The 16,415-nt window shown below is 38.6% G+C and overlaps 1 protein-coding gene across 4 annotated transcripts in view; it reads left to right on the top strand.

Moving 5' to 3' along the window:
* Positions 1–16,415, top strand: part of LOC128738277 (receptor-type guanylate cyclase Gyc76C-like) — a 161,506-nt gene that overhangs the window by 23,075 nt on the left and 122,016 nt on the right. For 3 of the 4 annotated variants that reach the window (XM_053833287.1, XM_053833285.1, XM_053833288.1), the window contains exon 2: positions 14,595–16,013. The gene's annotated coding sequence lies outside the window, so the exon portion shown is untranslated. Of the gene's footprint in view, positions 1–3,688; positions 3,700–14,594; positions 16,014–16,415 lie in introns of those variants that run through there. The other variant, XM_053833286.1, reaches the window with a different exon arrangement.

Raw genomic sequence — 16,415 nt, 5'->3', positions numbered from 1 at the left:
GGGATATCAGCATACCAATCTTCTTGTTGAGTTTAATTCTTCAAGCTGTTACCACTGAAAGTGCTTGATTCTGTAATGTTCGAGAACTGAAAAATTGTAATTGGAGTTATCTGCTCCGTTATAGTTTTTTTTTCATAGAATTAGTGAAATTATTTAACGAAAAAGATCTATGGAGTGTAGACGGTATACATTTTTTTTACACACGATTCAAATGTTTCTCTCAAACCTCATATTTTTTATTTTCTCAAACAAAGGATGTATAACAAACACTGTCCAAGTGCTGAAATAACTTTATTATATACATTTTCCAGTCATGCGAAATGTTGTAGAGTAATAAAGTACCAAAGAATTCCACCAGTTCATTTCTGCGATTCCAAAGCAATTTTTTGCCATCTAAGCGAGCACGTTTGCAGTACGCTACCGAAAGCATAAACTAAGGCCAACTGTATAACAAACGAAAGATTGGCTCGTCCTTCCAAGCGTTCTATGATGGATGAATAGATAACTATGCGAGTTATCCGTAGCTGCTATATATCATGATATACACATTTTTGCTACCACTCGTAAGTAAAGTCCGAAGAACGCATTTGGATACATATTTTTGAACTAAATATTTAATCAAAAAATATTCCACTAGTGTTCGAGCAAATAACAGTGCTTTCCAAACATAACGAAGAGCTCGTTCAAATTGATTCAGCTGTTGCCGAAAAAATCGAGTGAGCTTGTCGGGATGACAAACATTTAACATTTAGTTATTTTTATCGGTTGCAGTCAGCGACTACAACTGTGAATGTGCTACATACCTGTGGAACCCGACATCATGTCGTTGGCATACAATGCTCTTCAACGGAAGCCACTAACGTAAGACGTCGCCCTTCGTCAAAAATTTTTGGAAAATTTTCCACGAGATGGAATACTTCGACTTTTTGTTATCATAGCACACAATAAATTAAAATAATTACCTTTTACCAACCAGCTTCCGGTTTAGATGACTCATATTCAAACATAGAGCAAAACTAATATTCTATTTTCATGACTCCAACCTTCGGTTCGGCCATTGGTTATGTGAGAAAATAAGTTTTATTAGAAACATCGTTTTGTCATAACTATTCCAAACGATAAAAACCTGTCACTTGTTGAAAAGAAAAATTTTCAGACAGAAAAGAAATGGGAATAATTTTTCCATTTCCACAAGATGTGCGTGCCTCCCAGCATCGTACAAACATGAATCTCAACTTAGACTGAGTTTGCCCAAGTTGGGGACTCGCCAAACCATACCAATCACAGTGCTCATCTATTTCTTTTTGTTTTGCATAATAGAATGGAATAACGTAAAGAAAACTATCAACCAACGGCTAGCATTACGTCTGAATGAAAGTTGCCAGTTGCTGATTACGGTGATAAAAAGCTAATAACAATGCAAATTTTTCAAATCGCGACAGATGTGTTGGTAAAATTCTAAAAAAAATCACTATTGGATTTGCTTCGTAATCAATCGTAAGTTCAATTGGCATAGCGAATAATTTCCACTTTAATTATCACATCCTTTTAAACAATAAAAATATGCAATTTGAACATGCAGATTTATCGTCAGGAACTGAGAACATATTTTCAAATATATTATTAATTAATCAATAAATCAATATGAAGCTGAACAAATATGCGAAGAATACGTTTGTTTGCATCGCCAAATTAGCGTTTAACGAACAGGAAAAGTAAATGACTTCAAACAAACATCAAACTGCACCTCCCGGATAACTATTGCATTATATTTTAATTATATTGAATGTGTGAATATAATATCTCCTGCTACAAACGATGGAAAAACCGTAAAAAATTTAGACTTCCACGCGAAAAAAATTTACAATTTTTTTGCACTCCAAATAAGATATTTTAGTCTTCTGCTAGGCAACATCGTAGAAATCATGCGATCAAGCTAATGGCTATTTTTTAGAAAGTACACTTTCAAGAAGCTCAAGTTCTGATTTTCTTGCGAACATAATTATCAGAACAAGCACCAGAGAGGAAATAATCTACAATATTTTTTTTCGTTTTCCACGTCTAATGCTCTAATTTTTTCAAATCAGATATACAGTCAATGATATTTGTATACAACTGCGTTATATGAAGAGCGTTATACAAGTACACGTAGCATACGGAAATTGAGCAAAGTGGGGCTTTACCCGAATTTTGCGAAATTATGAAAAACACGACCAACACGAGGAACCCTTTGGGAAAGATGTCAACAGACAGACACAGACAGTTACAGATGCTTGGTGAAACAGAGAAAATCCCGTGTTGGTTTTCCAGAGCTCTCGGGACATCCGCTAAATTTTCATTTCTGTGAAGTCTTCTCAAAGCTTCAAATACTTTTTAAAGTCCCTAAGGCTTATTAATTGGGTGAAGTAAACAATCCATGATATTGTGAAGCCATCATGCGATTTTCGGACAAATCCGGAAGTGATAAAAGTGGTCAATGAGCGAAAAAAGTTCTTTGAGTTCGGAATTATTTTCATTCATTGTTGTCTACATGAATAAAAGTTAAAACTAAAACTATTAATATTTACCTCACATAGACAAATTAAAAAATTTTCAGGACTTTTTTTAAACCATGAGGCTTCGTCAGCATCTGGGTGTACAGTTTCCGGGTCCGTGACTCTGCCACCGTATTTTGCCGTTCGCCACGATTTGGAGCCTTCTGCACTTTGTAATTATCCAATAGGTAATTTTCTACAGCGTTTCTTTGCGTGATGCAATTTGATGTGGGACATCCTTTAATCTGATCTAGGAGTTGCACCGAATCAATATTTCCGAGCAATGCACTATGGGCAAAAACGAGAGAAAAAACGGACTCAATTAAGATACGGCCTGAAGGCTTATAAAATATAGGTGATCTTAAGTAAAATTTTCTGGAGAATCGCGTGGTGCCGACCCCTTTCCTGTTTATCATCGGGAAGTGCCCCATTTTGCTTATTTATCCCTATTTTTAATATTTTTCACCCTTATTGGACTGTTCCAATCAAGGCTTAGAGGAAACAAAACTTAAAAACCTAATAATTTAGTGTAAAAAAGTCCGCAGAATCGAATAGGGCTTATCTTATTTATTTTAGAGTCAAGCTCAGCCGCTACGGAACATTTCAATTTTCGATTGACAGTTGAAACTTCTTCTACAGCTGCTGCCGGCACCTAAATCATTGCAATGGTGTCACTAGGCACAAAACTCAATGGTGAATTTATAGATTAATCTCTGGTAGGATCAGTTAAACACTTTAGAAAAATGATCAGCAAATAGTTTGTAAGTCTCCCCGCGAGACTCAGCTGCCTAATTTAGTATTAAGAAACATGGTTGTCAGTAATAGTTTTTGGATTACGTCTCAGATCTGTTTCCTTCCGCTGCATATATCTTGAGTAAAGATGGCAATTTGATGTTCGGTAACTACTACTAGCGTTCGTCCAGTTAGCTCCAGGATACGATGCTGGCCTAACAAGCCGGTCGTCGTATGTTCGAATCTAGACTGGGCGGTGCCGCTATGGAGTTAATACGATCTTTGCCCTGTAATTTTCCTGTACCCTAATAACCGCTTGCGAAGTCTGTCGATAAAGAAGGGTCAAGTTCTGAAGAACGTGTATGCCCTTGGCCTTACCTTTTATTTGTTTTTAACAACTACTAGCGAAGATGAATTCACACTTTGCAAAGGGGTTTCGATAGTTGATATATTACTTCAATGCGGTTACTCGCAAGCGTTTCAACTCATGAAGTTGATAATTCGATCACGAAATTTGGAAAATCTTGATTTATATGAATCAGGAAGCCAGTAGAAGAGCTTGCCCATGTTAGACGTGGTTGGTTGTAATCCCGTGGTTGATTGTAAGTAAATAAGATAAGGTAAGTAAGATTGTAAGTAAATGTAGTAGAAGATCACACGAACGTAATGATTCAGTTATAGTAAAGGAAGATTCAACATGCTGTTCAATGAAGTCGGTTTCAACTGCAAGCTCAGGTTCTATATAGACTACATCAACGGTGTTACCTGATCCATAAATGTTCACCCAAAGATTCTCTACAAGACAAAAAGCAAAGCCTAGCCCAAGTAATAATTCTAAAGCCACTTGGTTTTACTTGAATTTTATAAAGGTTTTGTTGCGGTATTAAACATTACCTCTGGTTTTATTGTGATATTGCGCAATACCAAGAGGATACGAGTCCAAATACACTTATAGCTAGCTAGAAAACCATAATAATACTATTAATAAAGCAAATTTATTGTGGCTGCTTATATTACCACGTTAAAACTGGTTGGTGCACCAATCATAGTTGATATTATCGCGGTTGCTTGCAAACCACAATAAATCTGTTAGTTTTATAGAACTGTGAAATCGGTAGCATCTTGACCAGTTTTTTCGCTGCCATTATGAAGAATACCGAAGTTACCGAACCAAAACCATTTTTTTATGCGAGGCCATATTGCCATATTCTAATATTTTGTTTTAACTCGCAAACAAAAATTCATCAAAGCAAAATGTTTTGCAGAAAGAAAGATATTATCAGTCGGTTTTCCTGTCACAGGAAGCAACTAAAATGATTTTACTAGATTGAGATTGACTAACTGAATATTTTTATTTTAAACAACCAGTTTTCGAAAATTGTAAAATTTCTGTAGCGCGTTGATTTGATCTATCTATCATATCAATATGCACGATAAAATATAATGCGCACATGCTGCAAATGAACTAATGAACTGCTAAAAATTCATTATTTATTCTATGAGATATTTTATTATGGTCGCTATAAACCAAATCGTTCAGAATAATCTGTCAGTAAAACTTTACCTTTTCTGCTCACGGACACGGACCTGTGACATCGAGCGCTGCGCCAATAGAACGGTAATAAAGTTTTCATGCATTGAATTTCCTATTCTTTTTATATAAGTAAGAGCCACTAGTCCTTTCCATTTCTTTCTTTGACGTTTTTGAGTGGTCCGCTGCGTTTCTGGTAAGTTGTCGGGTCGTACGAGTTCTCCGAAGATCGGTAGCCGACCCTGAGATTAAGTTACATTAAACTAGCTGGGTTGAGGGTTCGAATTGACACTTATAACAAAGCTAGCGAACTGATATTTAGCTTTTACCAGAGCGAAAACTGAAAAGCTTTATTAAATTATGGCGATGGCTGTCAAGCAGCGAAAGCTTAATCGCTTTTATTGCTGCTTTCAGCAGAGCAGACGCTTCCGGGCGTCATCACCTCTATGATCTTAGCTTTAAGCGACCTAAGCGTGGTGTAAGGCGCCCTATTGGTATCCTGCTCGACGACGCCCCACACAAAATTATCCAAAGGATTGATATCAGGACTGCTAGGGGGCCAAATTTCCTTCTTCCAAAACTCCGGAACATTTTCAGCGAGCCATTTTTATGTTTTGATGGCATTATGAGCAGGTGCTGGTTCGCTCTTGTTGGAAGATGAAATGACGGCCAACAGCAACCTCCTTCATCCAAGGAACAACAACATCCTTCTGAACCTTCAGGTACACATCGGCTGTTACATTTAGTCCTTGTTCAAAAGAATACGGAGGCATTACATCCCTCTCGCTGGAGACTACGCCTAGAACCATCACATGGATCGGAAACTTGTTGACATGACGATAGGAACCTGACTACGATCTGGTGCAAGCCACCTGTCAGTCTTTCGATTCGCCTTTCGATCCTAATTAATGTTTCATCAGAGAAAAAGATTACAGAATCATTATGATGAGGATGCTTCAACCGACTCAGAAGTTTTTTAGCTTTTTCCAATCGCCGTGCTTTGGTCGCAGTATTCGTAAGTTGACATCTGCGTAGCGTATATGACTTATAACCAAGGTTTTTGGCCATTACTCATCGGATTGAGAAGTCCGAAACACCCGATTCCTCGAGCCACAGACTTCATTGACCTCGCTGGATTCTTTTTAATCATTCTTTCCACTTTTCTGATCCTGCTCCGTTCAGTGGTAATGGAACAGCACTTGTATGCCTTCTGGTTAGGTGTATAGGATAGCTTATCACTTTCCCAACCCTTCTTTATATAGTATACTGTTCTTTCCGATACTTTAACCGACTGAACTATCTTCTTTACGCTAGCTCTGGCGAGCAATAAAACGACGACGGCTGACCGATTATTTTCTTGTTTCGACATCTTTCAGTTTACTCAACACTGTTGCCAGATATATCTGAATATTGTTTCTCAAGCATGAGAAATGGCTGTTTGAAATTTACTGCAAATTCGTCATGCACCCTGTTCACTATTTTTAAATCGAGACGTCGATTTGGAGAACTAATCTTGGTCAAAGCCACGACGAGTACATCACCTCCTATTTTTCCCTGTAACGATAGGGTCGCAATCGCAATTGTGCAGAATTGACTTCCCATGTTTCAGTTAAAGCGATTATGTTGTACTCTGCATTCGAAATAGTCAGAAACAAGCCCTCGATCTTAGTTCGAAGCCCTCTAACATACTGGTCGTACACTGTAATTGAGCTCTCGGTACGACAAATGCGGATCAGACAGTCGGCGTTGTCGTATTAATAAGAGATTCTTGTCTAAACGCAAGTCTCTACGTCATGCAGAGCCTGTTCGTTTTGTTCATGTGGAAGAAGATCTCTTTAAGTGCGTGTAGTATCAACGATAGCTTCGAATGGAAATATACCCATTGTATATTTACCTGATGGAACAGTTAATTCCACGTTATCAAATGGACGTTCGGACTTCATTGAAGTAGTGGGAAGTTTTTGGTGTTCTATTGTGTTAACCTGTGTTGAATTGTCCTGACAAAGCTGTTAATGGACCATGGTTCTCGTAGTACAGAACCACCAGTACAGTGCAGATTTCATTCCTTGGTAAAGTTTTCACTGATTGCTATGCGCTGTAGTGAATTTTGTGCTTTGATTTCTTGAGTTGTTTTAGATACAGCGATTATTTTGAACTCCAGGATGCATGATTTACATCTAGCTGGTCACTGCTAGGTAATTTTTGCTGTTCATTTAGGGTGACGCAATTAGTGCATTTTTTGGTGTTGAATTCTTGTTTTTGAAAAATGATAACTCTGCAACGCATGATCAGAATGCTGTTATGTTGGCTTCAAAATGTCAAAGAAAGGTGTAAACACCTTTTCCTTATTATCTAGCAAAAAAGGCCGTCTGCAAATGACCTTACCCGTTAAAGGGTTATGTTATTTTATGGGTCAATGTTTTCATCAAATAACGTTTTAGTTGCTTGATGACTTCAAACATTCATCATAGAACACCCATTAAAGATCAACCCACGCGACACTTACAAAAAGTCCATTCTCACCAACCGGTGGAATATATTCCATGGTACACTGAACATTCCCAGTGTCATATGGGAACCAAACTGCCATTCGATGGTGGCACTCCGATGATGCCGCCACAGCGTAGCCTGATAGGTAAACAAGACGTAACGCTGCTAATGATGATCATCGTTGTTGGATTGGACGCCAAACGCAAATTTGTCCCCAAACGTTCACAACTTACACGGCAACTGAACACTGACCGAGCAGCCGAGCAGTCGACAACGGTACTCGTGCGGTCAAATGGATGTGTTTGCTTTTGACGCGTATGCAAACTAGTTGAAGGCCAGTTTATCGCTAGTCACATCACGTAATACTATGTGCGATCTATTTTAAAATTCCTTCAATCCTGCCTGCTATCGTTCGGACGGATGGGCAGCAGTAGGTACAACGCAACCGAGCAGAGCGGCCAGCCAGTGTTGTTGGGTTTGGAAAGCGGAGAAACGGCCTGCCCACTTTTGCGGAAGATTTGCTTTCCGATGAAATTGTGCGTTTTTCACAAATCAGAAAAACTATCAAATTCTGGACAAAAATGAGTTTGAAATTCGGCATGGTTACCAGCGCAGAAAAAAAACGAAATTCGCATGCATGCCAAATTAGCTCGCACAGTTTCGTTATTTGTTCGAATCTGCTGCGTAGATATATTGTACACAATTCACAACAAACGACTACACACACTGCTCCGTGCATTCGAAAGTAAACTGTGCAAAACGTAGTTCTGTAGCCGGCAGTAAAGTTTGCCTGCTTGGCGACGGCCGGCGGCTAAAAATAAATCATTATTTATTCAACCAATGTCAGTTTATAGCTGATAAGAACGCGTCAGTAATGCGAAATACCTACCGAAAGGGGGTTATTCTACACAAGTCACGAGTACTCTCCACATACTAATTAGCAAATCCGGTACGGATTCCAGTCTGGTCCCGATACTGGCGGAGAAGATTTGCTCACCTTCCTTCTTCGGCAAGAAGGGGGGTTCGTTTCGTTTTTATCTCTTAAGTTTAACGACCGACCATAATACAGGTTGGCAACGATTTAAAGACTATTTTATGCGTCGTTTGGGTTTTGTTTTGCTGCTGCGATTGGACCGTTTTAAAATCGCGCTTTTTTGTGGGAAGGTTTTAAAACGATAATTGGATAATTGACTATGCAGCAGCAACGGTAAAATGCATGGGTCCGATTGGGGAGCAATTTGTCATAAATTATTTGCATGTTAAACTGTCCTACAAAATGTCGATGTATAGGGCTAAAATAGAACTTATGTTGAGCAAATTCACGCGCGGACCTTCATTTTTGATATTCCTTGGAATAAATATACTGGTCAAAGATTCCAGAATATTTCTAGGGTGATAATATGGGGATGTTTCTCCAATAATTTCCCTGGTGTTAAAATCAACTCTAAATATTATATCAATAATGTTTAGAAGAACCATTTGCTTCCCTTCCTACAAAAATGCACCATGCTGATTCCAACAATATTCTGCATCGTCTCACCAGGCGAAAGCTCACAGGTTTGGTGTGAAGACATTTTTCTGAATTTTATTTCTTCGAAAGAGTGGCCTTTCCTCTACGGTGTACATGGAGTTACATGCTAGGCAAACTAGGGAGAACCAAAGGATTGGCTGTGGATAATTTGAAGCAACATTTGGTAAGATTTGGGATGAAATACCAGTTACAACGCTTATCAACAATTATTGTAACTGGTAATTAAAGCAAAGGAAAAAAGATTTGAATCGGACTAATTTTTCTGAACTTCTTGCTCATTGTGACGAGTAATTCTCAAGTCACTTGAACAAAAGTATCAATTACTGTGGTCCAACCATACAAAATAAAATTCTCTGCATTGCAGCCGATTGTGCCTTTGAAACAATTGCGACAGAAGTGCGAGCATGTGGCTTCTTCTCAGTAATGGTGGACGAAGCAAAAAGTTATAAGGTGCAACAGCATCGTATTCCGTTATGCAAAAGAATTGAACGTTGAAGAACGGTTTTTGGGATTTGTAAATTGCTTAGTAGTTTGCGATGATGATACAGGTACAAAATCATACAGGTTGTAATTTCATTTGCAAACAGTTCAACACGGTGTGAACGAAGTTACTCAGCCATAAGAAGAATCCACATTGCTGAAAATTAGGTAAGGAAGGTAATTGAAATAACACTTAAGAAGTTGTGTACCGCTCCTTTTTCCAAGTAGGGGGACTCCGCCCTTTTCCCTTCACGCCTGGTCCTATTCTTTTGGACTCTATCAACATCTTTGTTTCATTACTTTCTTCTACTAAAAACTATTGTTATAAAAAAACTAATTAAATGCCTGACCTCATTAAAAAAGCCAAGACAAAAACACGAGGTTATTCTATTCCATAGGAACGGAGTCTTCCCACGAATACCCGCGTTGAGAATCGCGGCTAACACGTTAACTGATGAAGAACGTAACGTGTACGTGCAGTGCCTTATAAGTAGCATAGTTTCGTCGTCTTAGTAAACGTCGTCTTAGTAAACAAGTTAAAGTAAACTTCTCGTCCGGTGATTTAGCTACAATAAACGAATGAAGCATTCTTGAATACGCTGTAGGTACAAGTCTGGGTACCTTATCATGCAAGCCAGATCGCTCGCATTGAAAGGGTTCAACGTTGTTCCGTTCGTTTCGTGCTGCGACGAACGCCCTAGAATGAATCACAGAGAAAAGCGATGCGTCCTGATAAAGCTGGGACCCTTGCATCAGCGACGCATATACCTGCAAAGAATGTTTGTTTTTCATATATTGACCAACCGGAATGACTGCCCGGACTTCCTACGACTGGAAAACTTTTTCGTTTCATGCGACGCTCCCGCCAACGTTTGGTAATCCTAACTGTTAGTTTAGTCTGCGGAATTACTTAGATATGTTTGATTTTCAGACATCGTTTTAAAAGTTGTGTAAGACAGTGTTCTTAGATATATTTAAGTCTGTACAGTATTAACTGAAGACGCAGTAAATAAAATTAAATAAAAATAAAGTCTGCTAGTTAAGCTTTTTCAATTGGATGACTGTAATTGCTGGTTAAACAGTCTGGCTTGATTGTTATTTACGAAACCGCAAGATCGCAGTAAAACTTGGTGCGTCCTTATCTTGTTGGTTCCAAAATAATTCGGGAGTACCTCAGGGTAGCCCGCTAGGACCACTAGAGTTTTCTTTGTTTATAAACGGCATATTCCGACAATTACCATCCGGTACAAGGTAGAACGATTTAGATGTTTTCGAACAAGTTGTAGCGAATTCATTGTGGTTATTAGACGTTTTACGGACAAGGCAAAGCAACTGGAATATGAAAAGGACGTATTTAAAATAAAAAAATATTTTTTCATATATTTTGAAAACGGCTGCATTTTGAAATATATTAATTTATAAAGAACTGTTATTTTTATCAAAAACTAGCTGACCCGACAAACTTCGTATTGCCACAAATTAACCTGTGTTGTACATAAATCATGAATCTCGGATGATCTTTCTCGGATGATCAAGTTTCTGAGGAGTTCAACCTTAGATGATTCATTTTGGCAGTTACGTAACTATGAAAGCATCCTAGGTAACCAATAAGTATCACCAATGCTATTCAAATGTAGGCCAATAAGCATTTAAGTCGCCTTAAATGCTACTTAAATGGTATTTTGGCAAAATATACAGCTACATTACTGACAACCTTCTTATAGTGCTGACAATGCCAATTTACAGCTAATTACCGACACGAAGAATTTGAATACAATTTTGGATGCCAATTTACAACACCTATGCAGTCAAAATGCTAATATACAACAACATGCACTATAAAATGCCAGATACGCTGATTTGCTGCTTATGTTAATGCTTATTAGTTACCAGGAATGGGTAGTTTAATATACAAATTTGCAATTTTGCGGAATGTACCATTTCACGGAAAAAAAATTTGTGGGAAGTACCATTTCGCGATCCTCTCCTTACTCGCTGTCGCTCGTTCCAGTAAACCCAGGTAGACCTAGGAAAACAAATAAACCTAGCCAGTAGTGATTTCTGCGGGAAGTTGCCTCCCCCCCAGTGGGCGGCGCTTCCGACGGCGGGTCGCCAGCAACACTCGCGGCCGTCTCGTCCTGAATGATCTAGTGTTACTATAGATAGTTTTTGTGGTCTTGTAATTGACTAATGTTTTATGAAAGAGTCTCGAATTTCTCGAGTTCGATTAGTTTTTGAGTTTCGCAAAAAATTCTGTTTTTTTTTGTATGAGAGTCCATATCCCCCTACCAAAGGGTTGAGAGGTCTCTAACTATCATAAAATAAATTCGCCAAATTTGGTTCCATTTGCTTGATTAGTTCTCAAGTTATAAGGAAATTTGAATTTCATTTGTATGGGAGCCCCCCCTCTTAAACAGAGGAGGGGTCTTAATTCATCATAGAAAAAATTTCTGCCCCCTAAAAGCCCCACCTGCCAAATTTGGTTCCATTTGCTTGATTAGTATTCAAGTTATAAGAAAATTTGTATTTCATTTGTATGGGAGCCCCCCCTCTTAAAAGGGGGAGGGGTTGTAATTCACAATAGAAAAAATTTCTGCCATCTAAAACTACCACATGCCAATTTTGGTTCCATTTGCTTGATTAGTTCTCGAAATAAGGGGAAATTTGCATTTCATTTGTATGGAAGACCACCCTCTTAAAGGGGAGATGGGTCATAACTCGCTTTCTAAAGAGGAGAGGGGTCTCAATTCACTATAGAAATAAAATTTGCCTCCAAAACCTCTTACGTGTCAAATTTGGTTCCATTTGATTGATTAATTCTCGAGTTATGAGGAAATTTGTATTATCACTTGTATAGGAGCTCCCCCTCCTAAAGTGGATAGGGGTCCTAATTCACCATAGAAAATATTCTTGCCTACAAAAACACCCACGTGCCAAATTTGGTTCCATTTGCTTGATTAGTTCTAGAGTTATGAAGAAATTTGTATTTCGTTGTATTTCCCTCCTAAAAAGGTAAGGGGTCCTAATTCATCATGGAAAAAATGGTTGCCTCCAAAAACACCCACATGCCAAATATGGTTCCATTTGCTTGATTAGTTCTCGAGTTATGAGGAAATTTGTATTTCATCTGTATAGGAGCCTCCCCTCTTAAAGTGGGGAGGGGTCCCAATTCATCACAGAAAAAATTTTTGCCCCCAAAAACACTCACATGCCAAATTTGGTTCCATTTGCTTGATTAGTTCTCGAGTTATGAGGAAATTTGATTTTCATTTGTACAGGAGCTCCCCCTCTTAAAGTGGTGAGGGGTCCTAATTCACCATAGAAAATATTCTTGTCCTCGAAAACCTTCACATGCCAAATTTGGTTCTATTTGCTTGATTAGTTCTCGAGTTATGAGGAAATTTGTATTTCATCTGTATAGGAGCCCCCCCTCCTAAAGTGGGGAGGGGTCCTAATGCACCATAGAAAATATTCTTGCCCTCGAAAACCTTCACATGCCAAATTTAGTTCCATTTGCTTGATTAGTTGTCGAGTTATGATGAAATTTGCCCCCCTCTTAAAGGGAAGAGAAGTCTTAATTCCCCTTCTAAAGAGGGGAGGGGTCTCAATTTACCATAGAATAAATTCTTGTCACCAAAAACACCCACATGCCAAATTTGGTTCTATTTGCTTGATTAGTTCTCAAATTATGCAGAAATTTGTGTTACATTTGTATGGGAGCCCCCTCTCTTAGTGTAGGAAGGGGTCTCTAACCATCATTAAAACTTTCCCTGGCCCCAAAAACCTCTACATGCAAATTTTCACACCAATTGGTTCAGTAGTTTTTGATTCTATAAGGAACATCCCGACAGACAGACAGACAGAAATCCATTTTTATATATAAGATAGCAAAGTTATCTTAACAGTGTTGCCAGCTTTTCAGTTTTTCGTTTGATTTATAGCACTTGATGAGGAAATGTTACTTCAAAAAGGCGTAAAACATACGTTAGTTGTTTTATCATAGCCTTGTAAACTGTTTTGCATCTCGCTAATAGAGAAGAGAAGAGTAGCGAATTACTGCTTCAAAAAAAATGTTATTTTGCTCTTAGTTTTACATTAAAAATGGGGAACTGCTTACTTTAAAACGTTGTATCTCGGGATCGGCGAAGAATACCTCGGGGAGACGAGTGATTCTTATGTAAAAAAAATGCGGAACATGATGAAGTTAAAATTTTTGACATGATATTGTCTTCATTTAGAGAAAAATGTAAATTTAGTTTTCAAATTGAGTTTAAAAATGTTTGGCAGCACTGGTGCTTAAAAATAATATCTTTTTCGAATTCCTTGGATGATTTCCTTTGAAAATGTGAAAATAGTGTCTTTCGAAACTTAATATTTCCGGAGATATAAGCAAAAGAAAAAAGAGATATTGACAAAATTGGGTATTTTACTTAAAAATGGAGGCACGCCCATTAATCGAGGGAATGTTCGATCCGTACCAAATTTTGGGTTTTTACTTTCTAACCGAAAACGAACAATCTAGCAAAATTGGGTTCCAATCCGTAAATGTCGATTACACATTTGAACTTTTTCTCGGTCACTTGGCATGGAATGACCCATATGTATTCGAACAAAAACAAAGTCATATGTTTTTGTAAATAAAGGCTGAATTTCGAATTTTACTTTTAGAAGTTGTTTATCCATAGAATAATAAAACTATTCAACTGATCTCCTTGAAGAATTCAGTGTCTAACTTGATGAACATTTTTACTATTTTCCTTAAATTTCAGTTTTAAGCTCTCCAAAATATCGAAATTTTCAAATTTCTCTCAATCAAATTTCTCTTCAAATTTTTATCATTTCTTGTTTTTTCGTACGTCACAATAGATGTACATAACTCGCAATATGTGGGTTCATTGCAGGTTTCGTCCCAATAGCACAGTTTGCAAGCTAGACAATCTACTATTTGCTATTGCAATTCTCACAACAAATAGATCATACAAGAAGCGGCGTTGAAGTGATAACACCGAAGCAAAATATTCCATCAAAGTGGCAACGATATTTTGTGCAACGGTCGGTGTCGGTCCGGTCGGCTGGCAATTTGTTGTTTGTTCGTCTGTCGTAAAATTTCACCCAACTTTACTAACGTTTGCAGTTAACCGTCGTCTGTCTCTCGAATGGCGGTTGCGTTTATCTAAAGCAAATAAATTTTAAAACGGGAATTATTCATTTTTCATCCGTCCGTTGTTGTACTGAGATGCCTGTTTGTATTTCTTCACTCATATCTCTGTTTATTATTTCATGGATTTATTTTTAGCTCACATCATTCCTGTTCTTCGAGTCATGCCCATGCCTACCGCCGCCTCTGGAGAAGGATTAGTATGAGAAGTCAGCAACAGCCTGGGCAGAATCTGATCGGAAAGGAGCAAGGTAGTGAAGGGCGAGTGGAATTGTACGCAGCCGCCGCCGTCGTGAGTGTTCATACAACAACAATAGCAACAAAAGCAACGACTACGGCAAGCGCGCTGTACAGGCGCTTCGCGGTGTCGCGGCAATTGATTCGGGCTAAGTCTTCTTAACGAACTCGCAGTGGAAGGAAGGAATAGCCGAGCGCGGTTTGAACTTGAATCGGACACCAAGAAGTGAACCTGGGCATATCTGGTTAACAAACGGTGCGTGGTGTTCAGTTGGCAGTGCTGTAATATTTTTCGAAATACTTTGATGTGTTTTAATCCGGATAAAGTGCTAGAACCAGTTGTCCAAGATACTGCTCCAGAGGAGTGGTTCGCAAAGCAGAAAAAAAATCAACTCACTGGAAAGTTTTATGCTATGAATAAGTGATATCATCGACGCGATCTAGCTAATTTACTTAACTCTTGTGTGCCGAGCAAAAGAAGTCAGGCAGTAGTCTTACGACTAGGTTCAGGTTTCAGAGGAACTTGATCGAAGACTTTGCCCTGCCATCCAGAAACCAGAAGCATATGCAGTGTTGGTAGTTCTGAGCAGCCGAGTGGAGTGAAGTGGAGAAGCCGTTGTTTTACCCGGTACTTCGTACGGGGCAGTGATTGCAGTCAGTGCGGGGGAAAAGAAGAATCTCCGGTTCGCTATATAAACCGACAAAAAAGAGCGAGAGGCGCTATCGTTGTGAATGAAAACAAACATCCCACAAAGGTTCCACCGAACGCGAGGATTTGTCCGCATCGGGTTATATCTCTAAAGAGGTGAGATTCGTTTGCCGTCGGTAGTAGCGCAGGATGGTTTTTGCTTAATCTTAAAATACTTGTTTTATTTTATGACGCGAGAGAATATAAACAGTCTTTAAATATAGTGAGTTTCACCGATCGCATAGCAAACAAGTATTGTTGTACCGCGGAGTGCCCAAGTGCTGAATGTTACGAGATAGCCGGCTGTTTTGTCGCATGTGAAAAGAAAGGCGATGTTGTTGGTTGTTTTGCGTTTGCTGGTAGTTGTCGAAAGTTTGGCAATCGAATAAAGTGATGAAATATTGTTATCTGATTCGATAGTGTAAAAGTCCTGTTTTTGCTTGTGATCAACCTAATTGGGACGCCCGGTTGAGTGTGCAGGCGAAGAGTAAAGTCTCAAATTTAGCCGAGAAAAAAAGCAGTTTTTCATCACCGTTTCAGTTTTTCGATAAATTTTCCAGTAGAATCAACCTGTATTGCATGGTTCTGAAAAAACGCCGAGCTGTTTCAACTGTGCTGTCCTAAAGCACATGGTGAGTATGTTCTAGCACAATGATCAGCATTTTATTTTACTGATAACAAACTACTCAGTGTATTTCGAGTAACAAAAGAACTAGTATATTTTGCCTCGGAGCTTTATTTTTAAGTTTTTTCATTTACAATTCCAGTTGACCCGTGAATTTTATTGGTTTCATTCTTGTTTATTCCACCTTATCTCTAAGATGGAACGAAACAAGTATAAATCACCAGGCAAATTCGAATTGTAAATATGCTCGATTGGTTTTGAATATTCAACTACCTGACACCTCACTTTTCTCAGTTACAAAAGCAACCCACTGGATGCTGTGAAAACTTTGTTGAACTATAGCTGCTGACAAAACTGCCGCGGGGGTATGAAAGACGCCGAACACAGGCCAGCTGAATTTTTGTCTGCT

Source organism: Sabethes cyaneus, chromosome 2, assembly GCF_943734655.1.
Source record: "Sabethes cyaneus chromosome 2, idSabCyanKW18_F2, whole genome shotgun sequence".
In the NCBI taxonomy this organism is placed as follows: domain Eukaryota; kingdom Metazoa; phylum Arthropoda; class Insecta; order Diptera; family Culicidae; genus Sabethes; species Sabethes cyaneus.
Note: the sequence above shows the minus strand (reverse complement) of the source record. Positions and strands in the feature narration are given on the sequence as shown.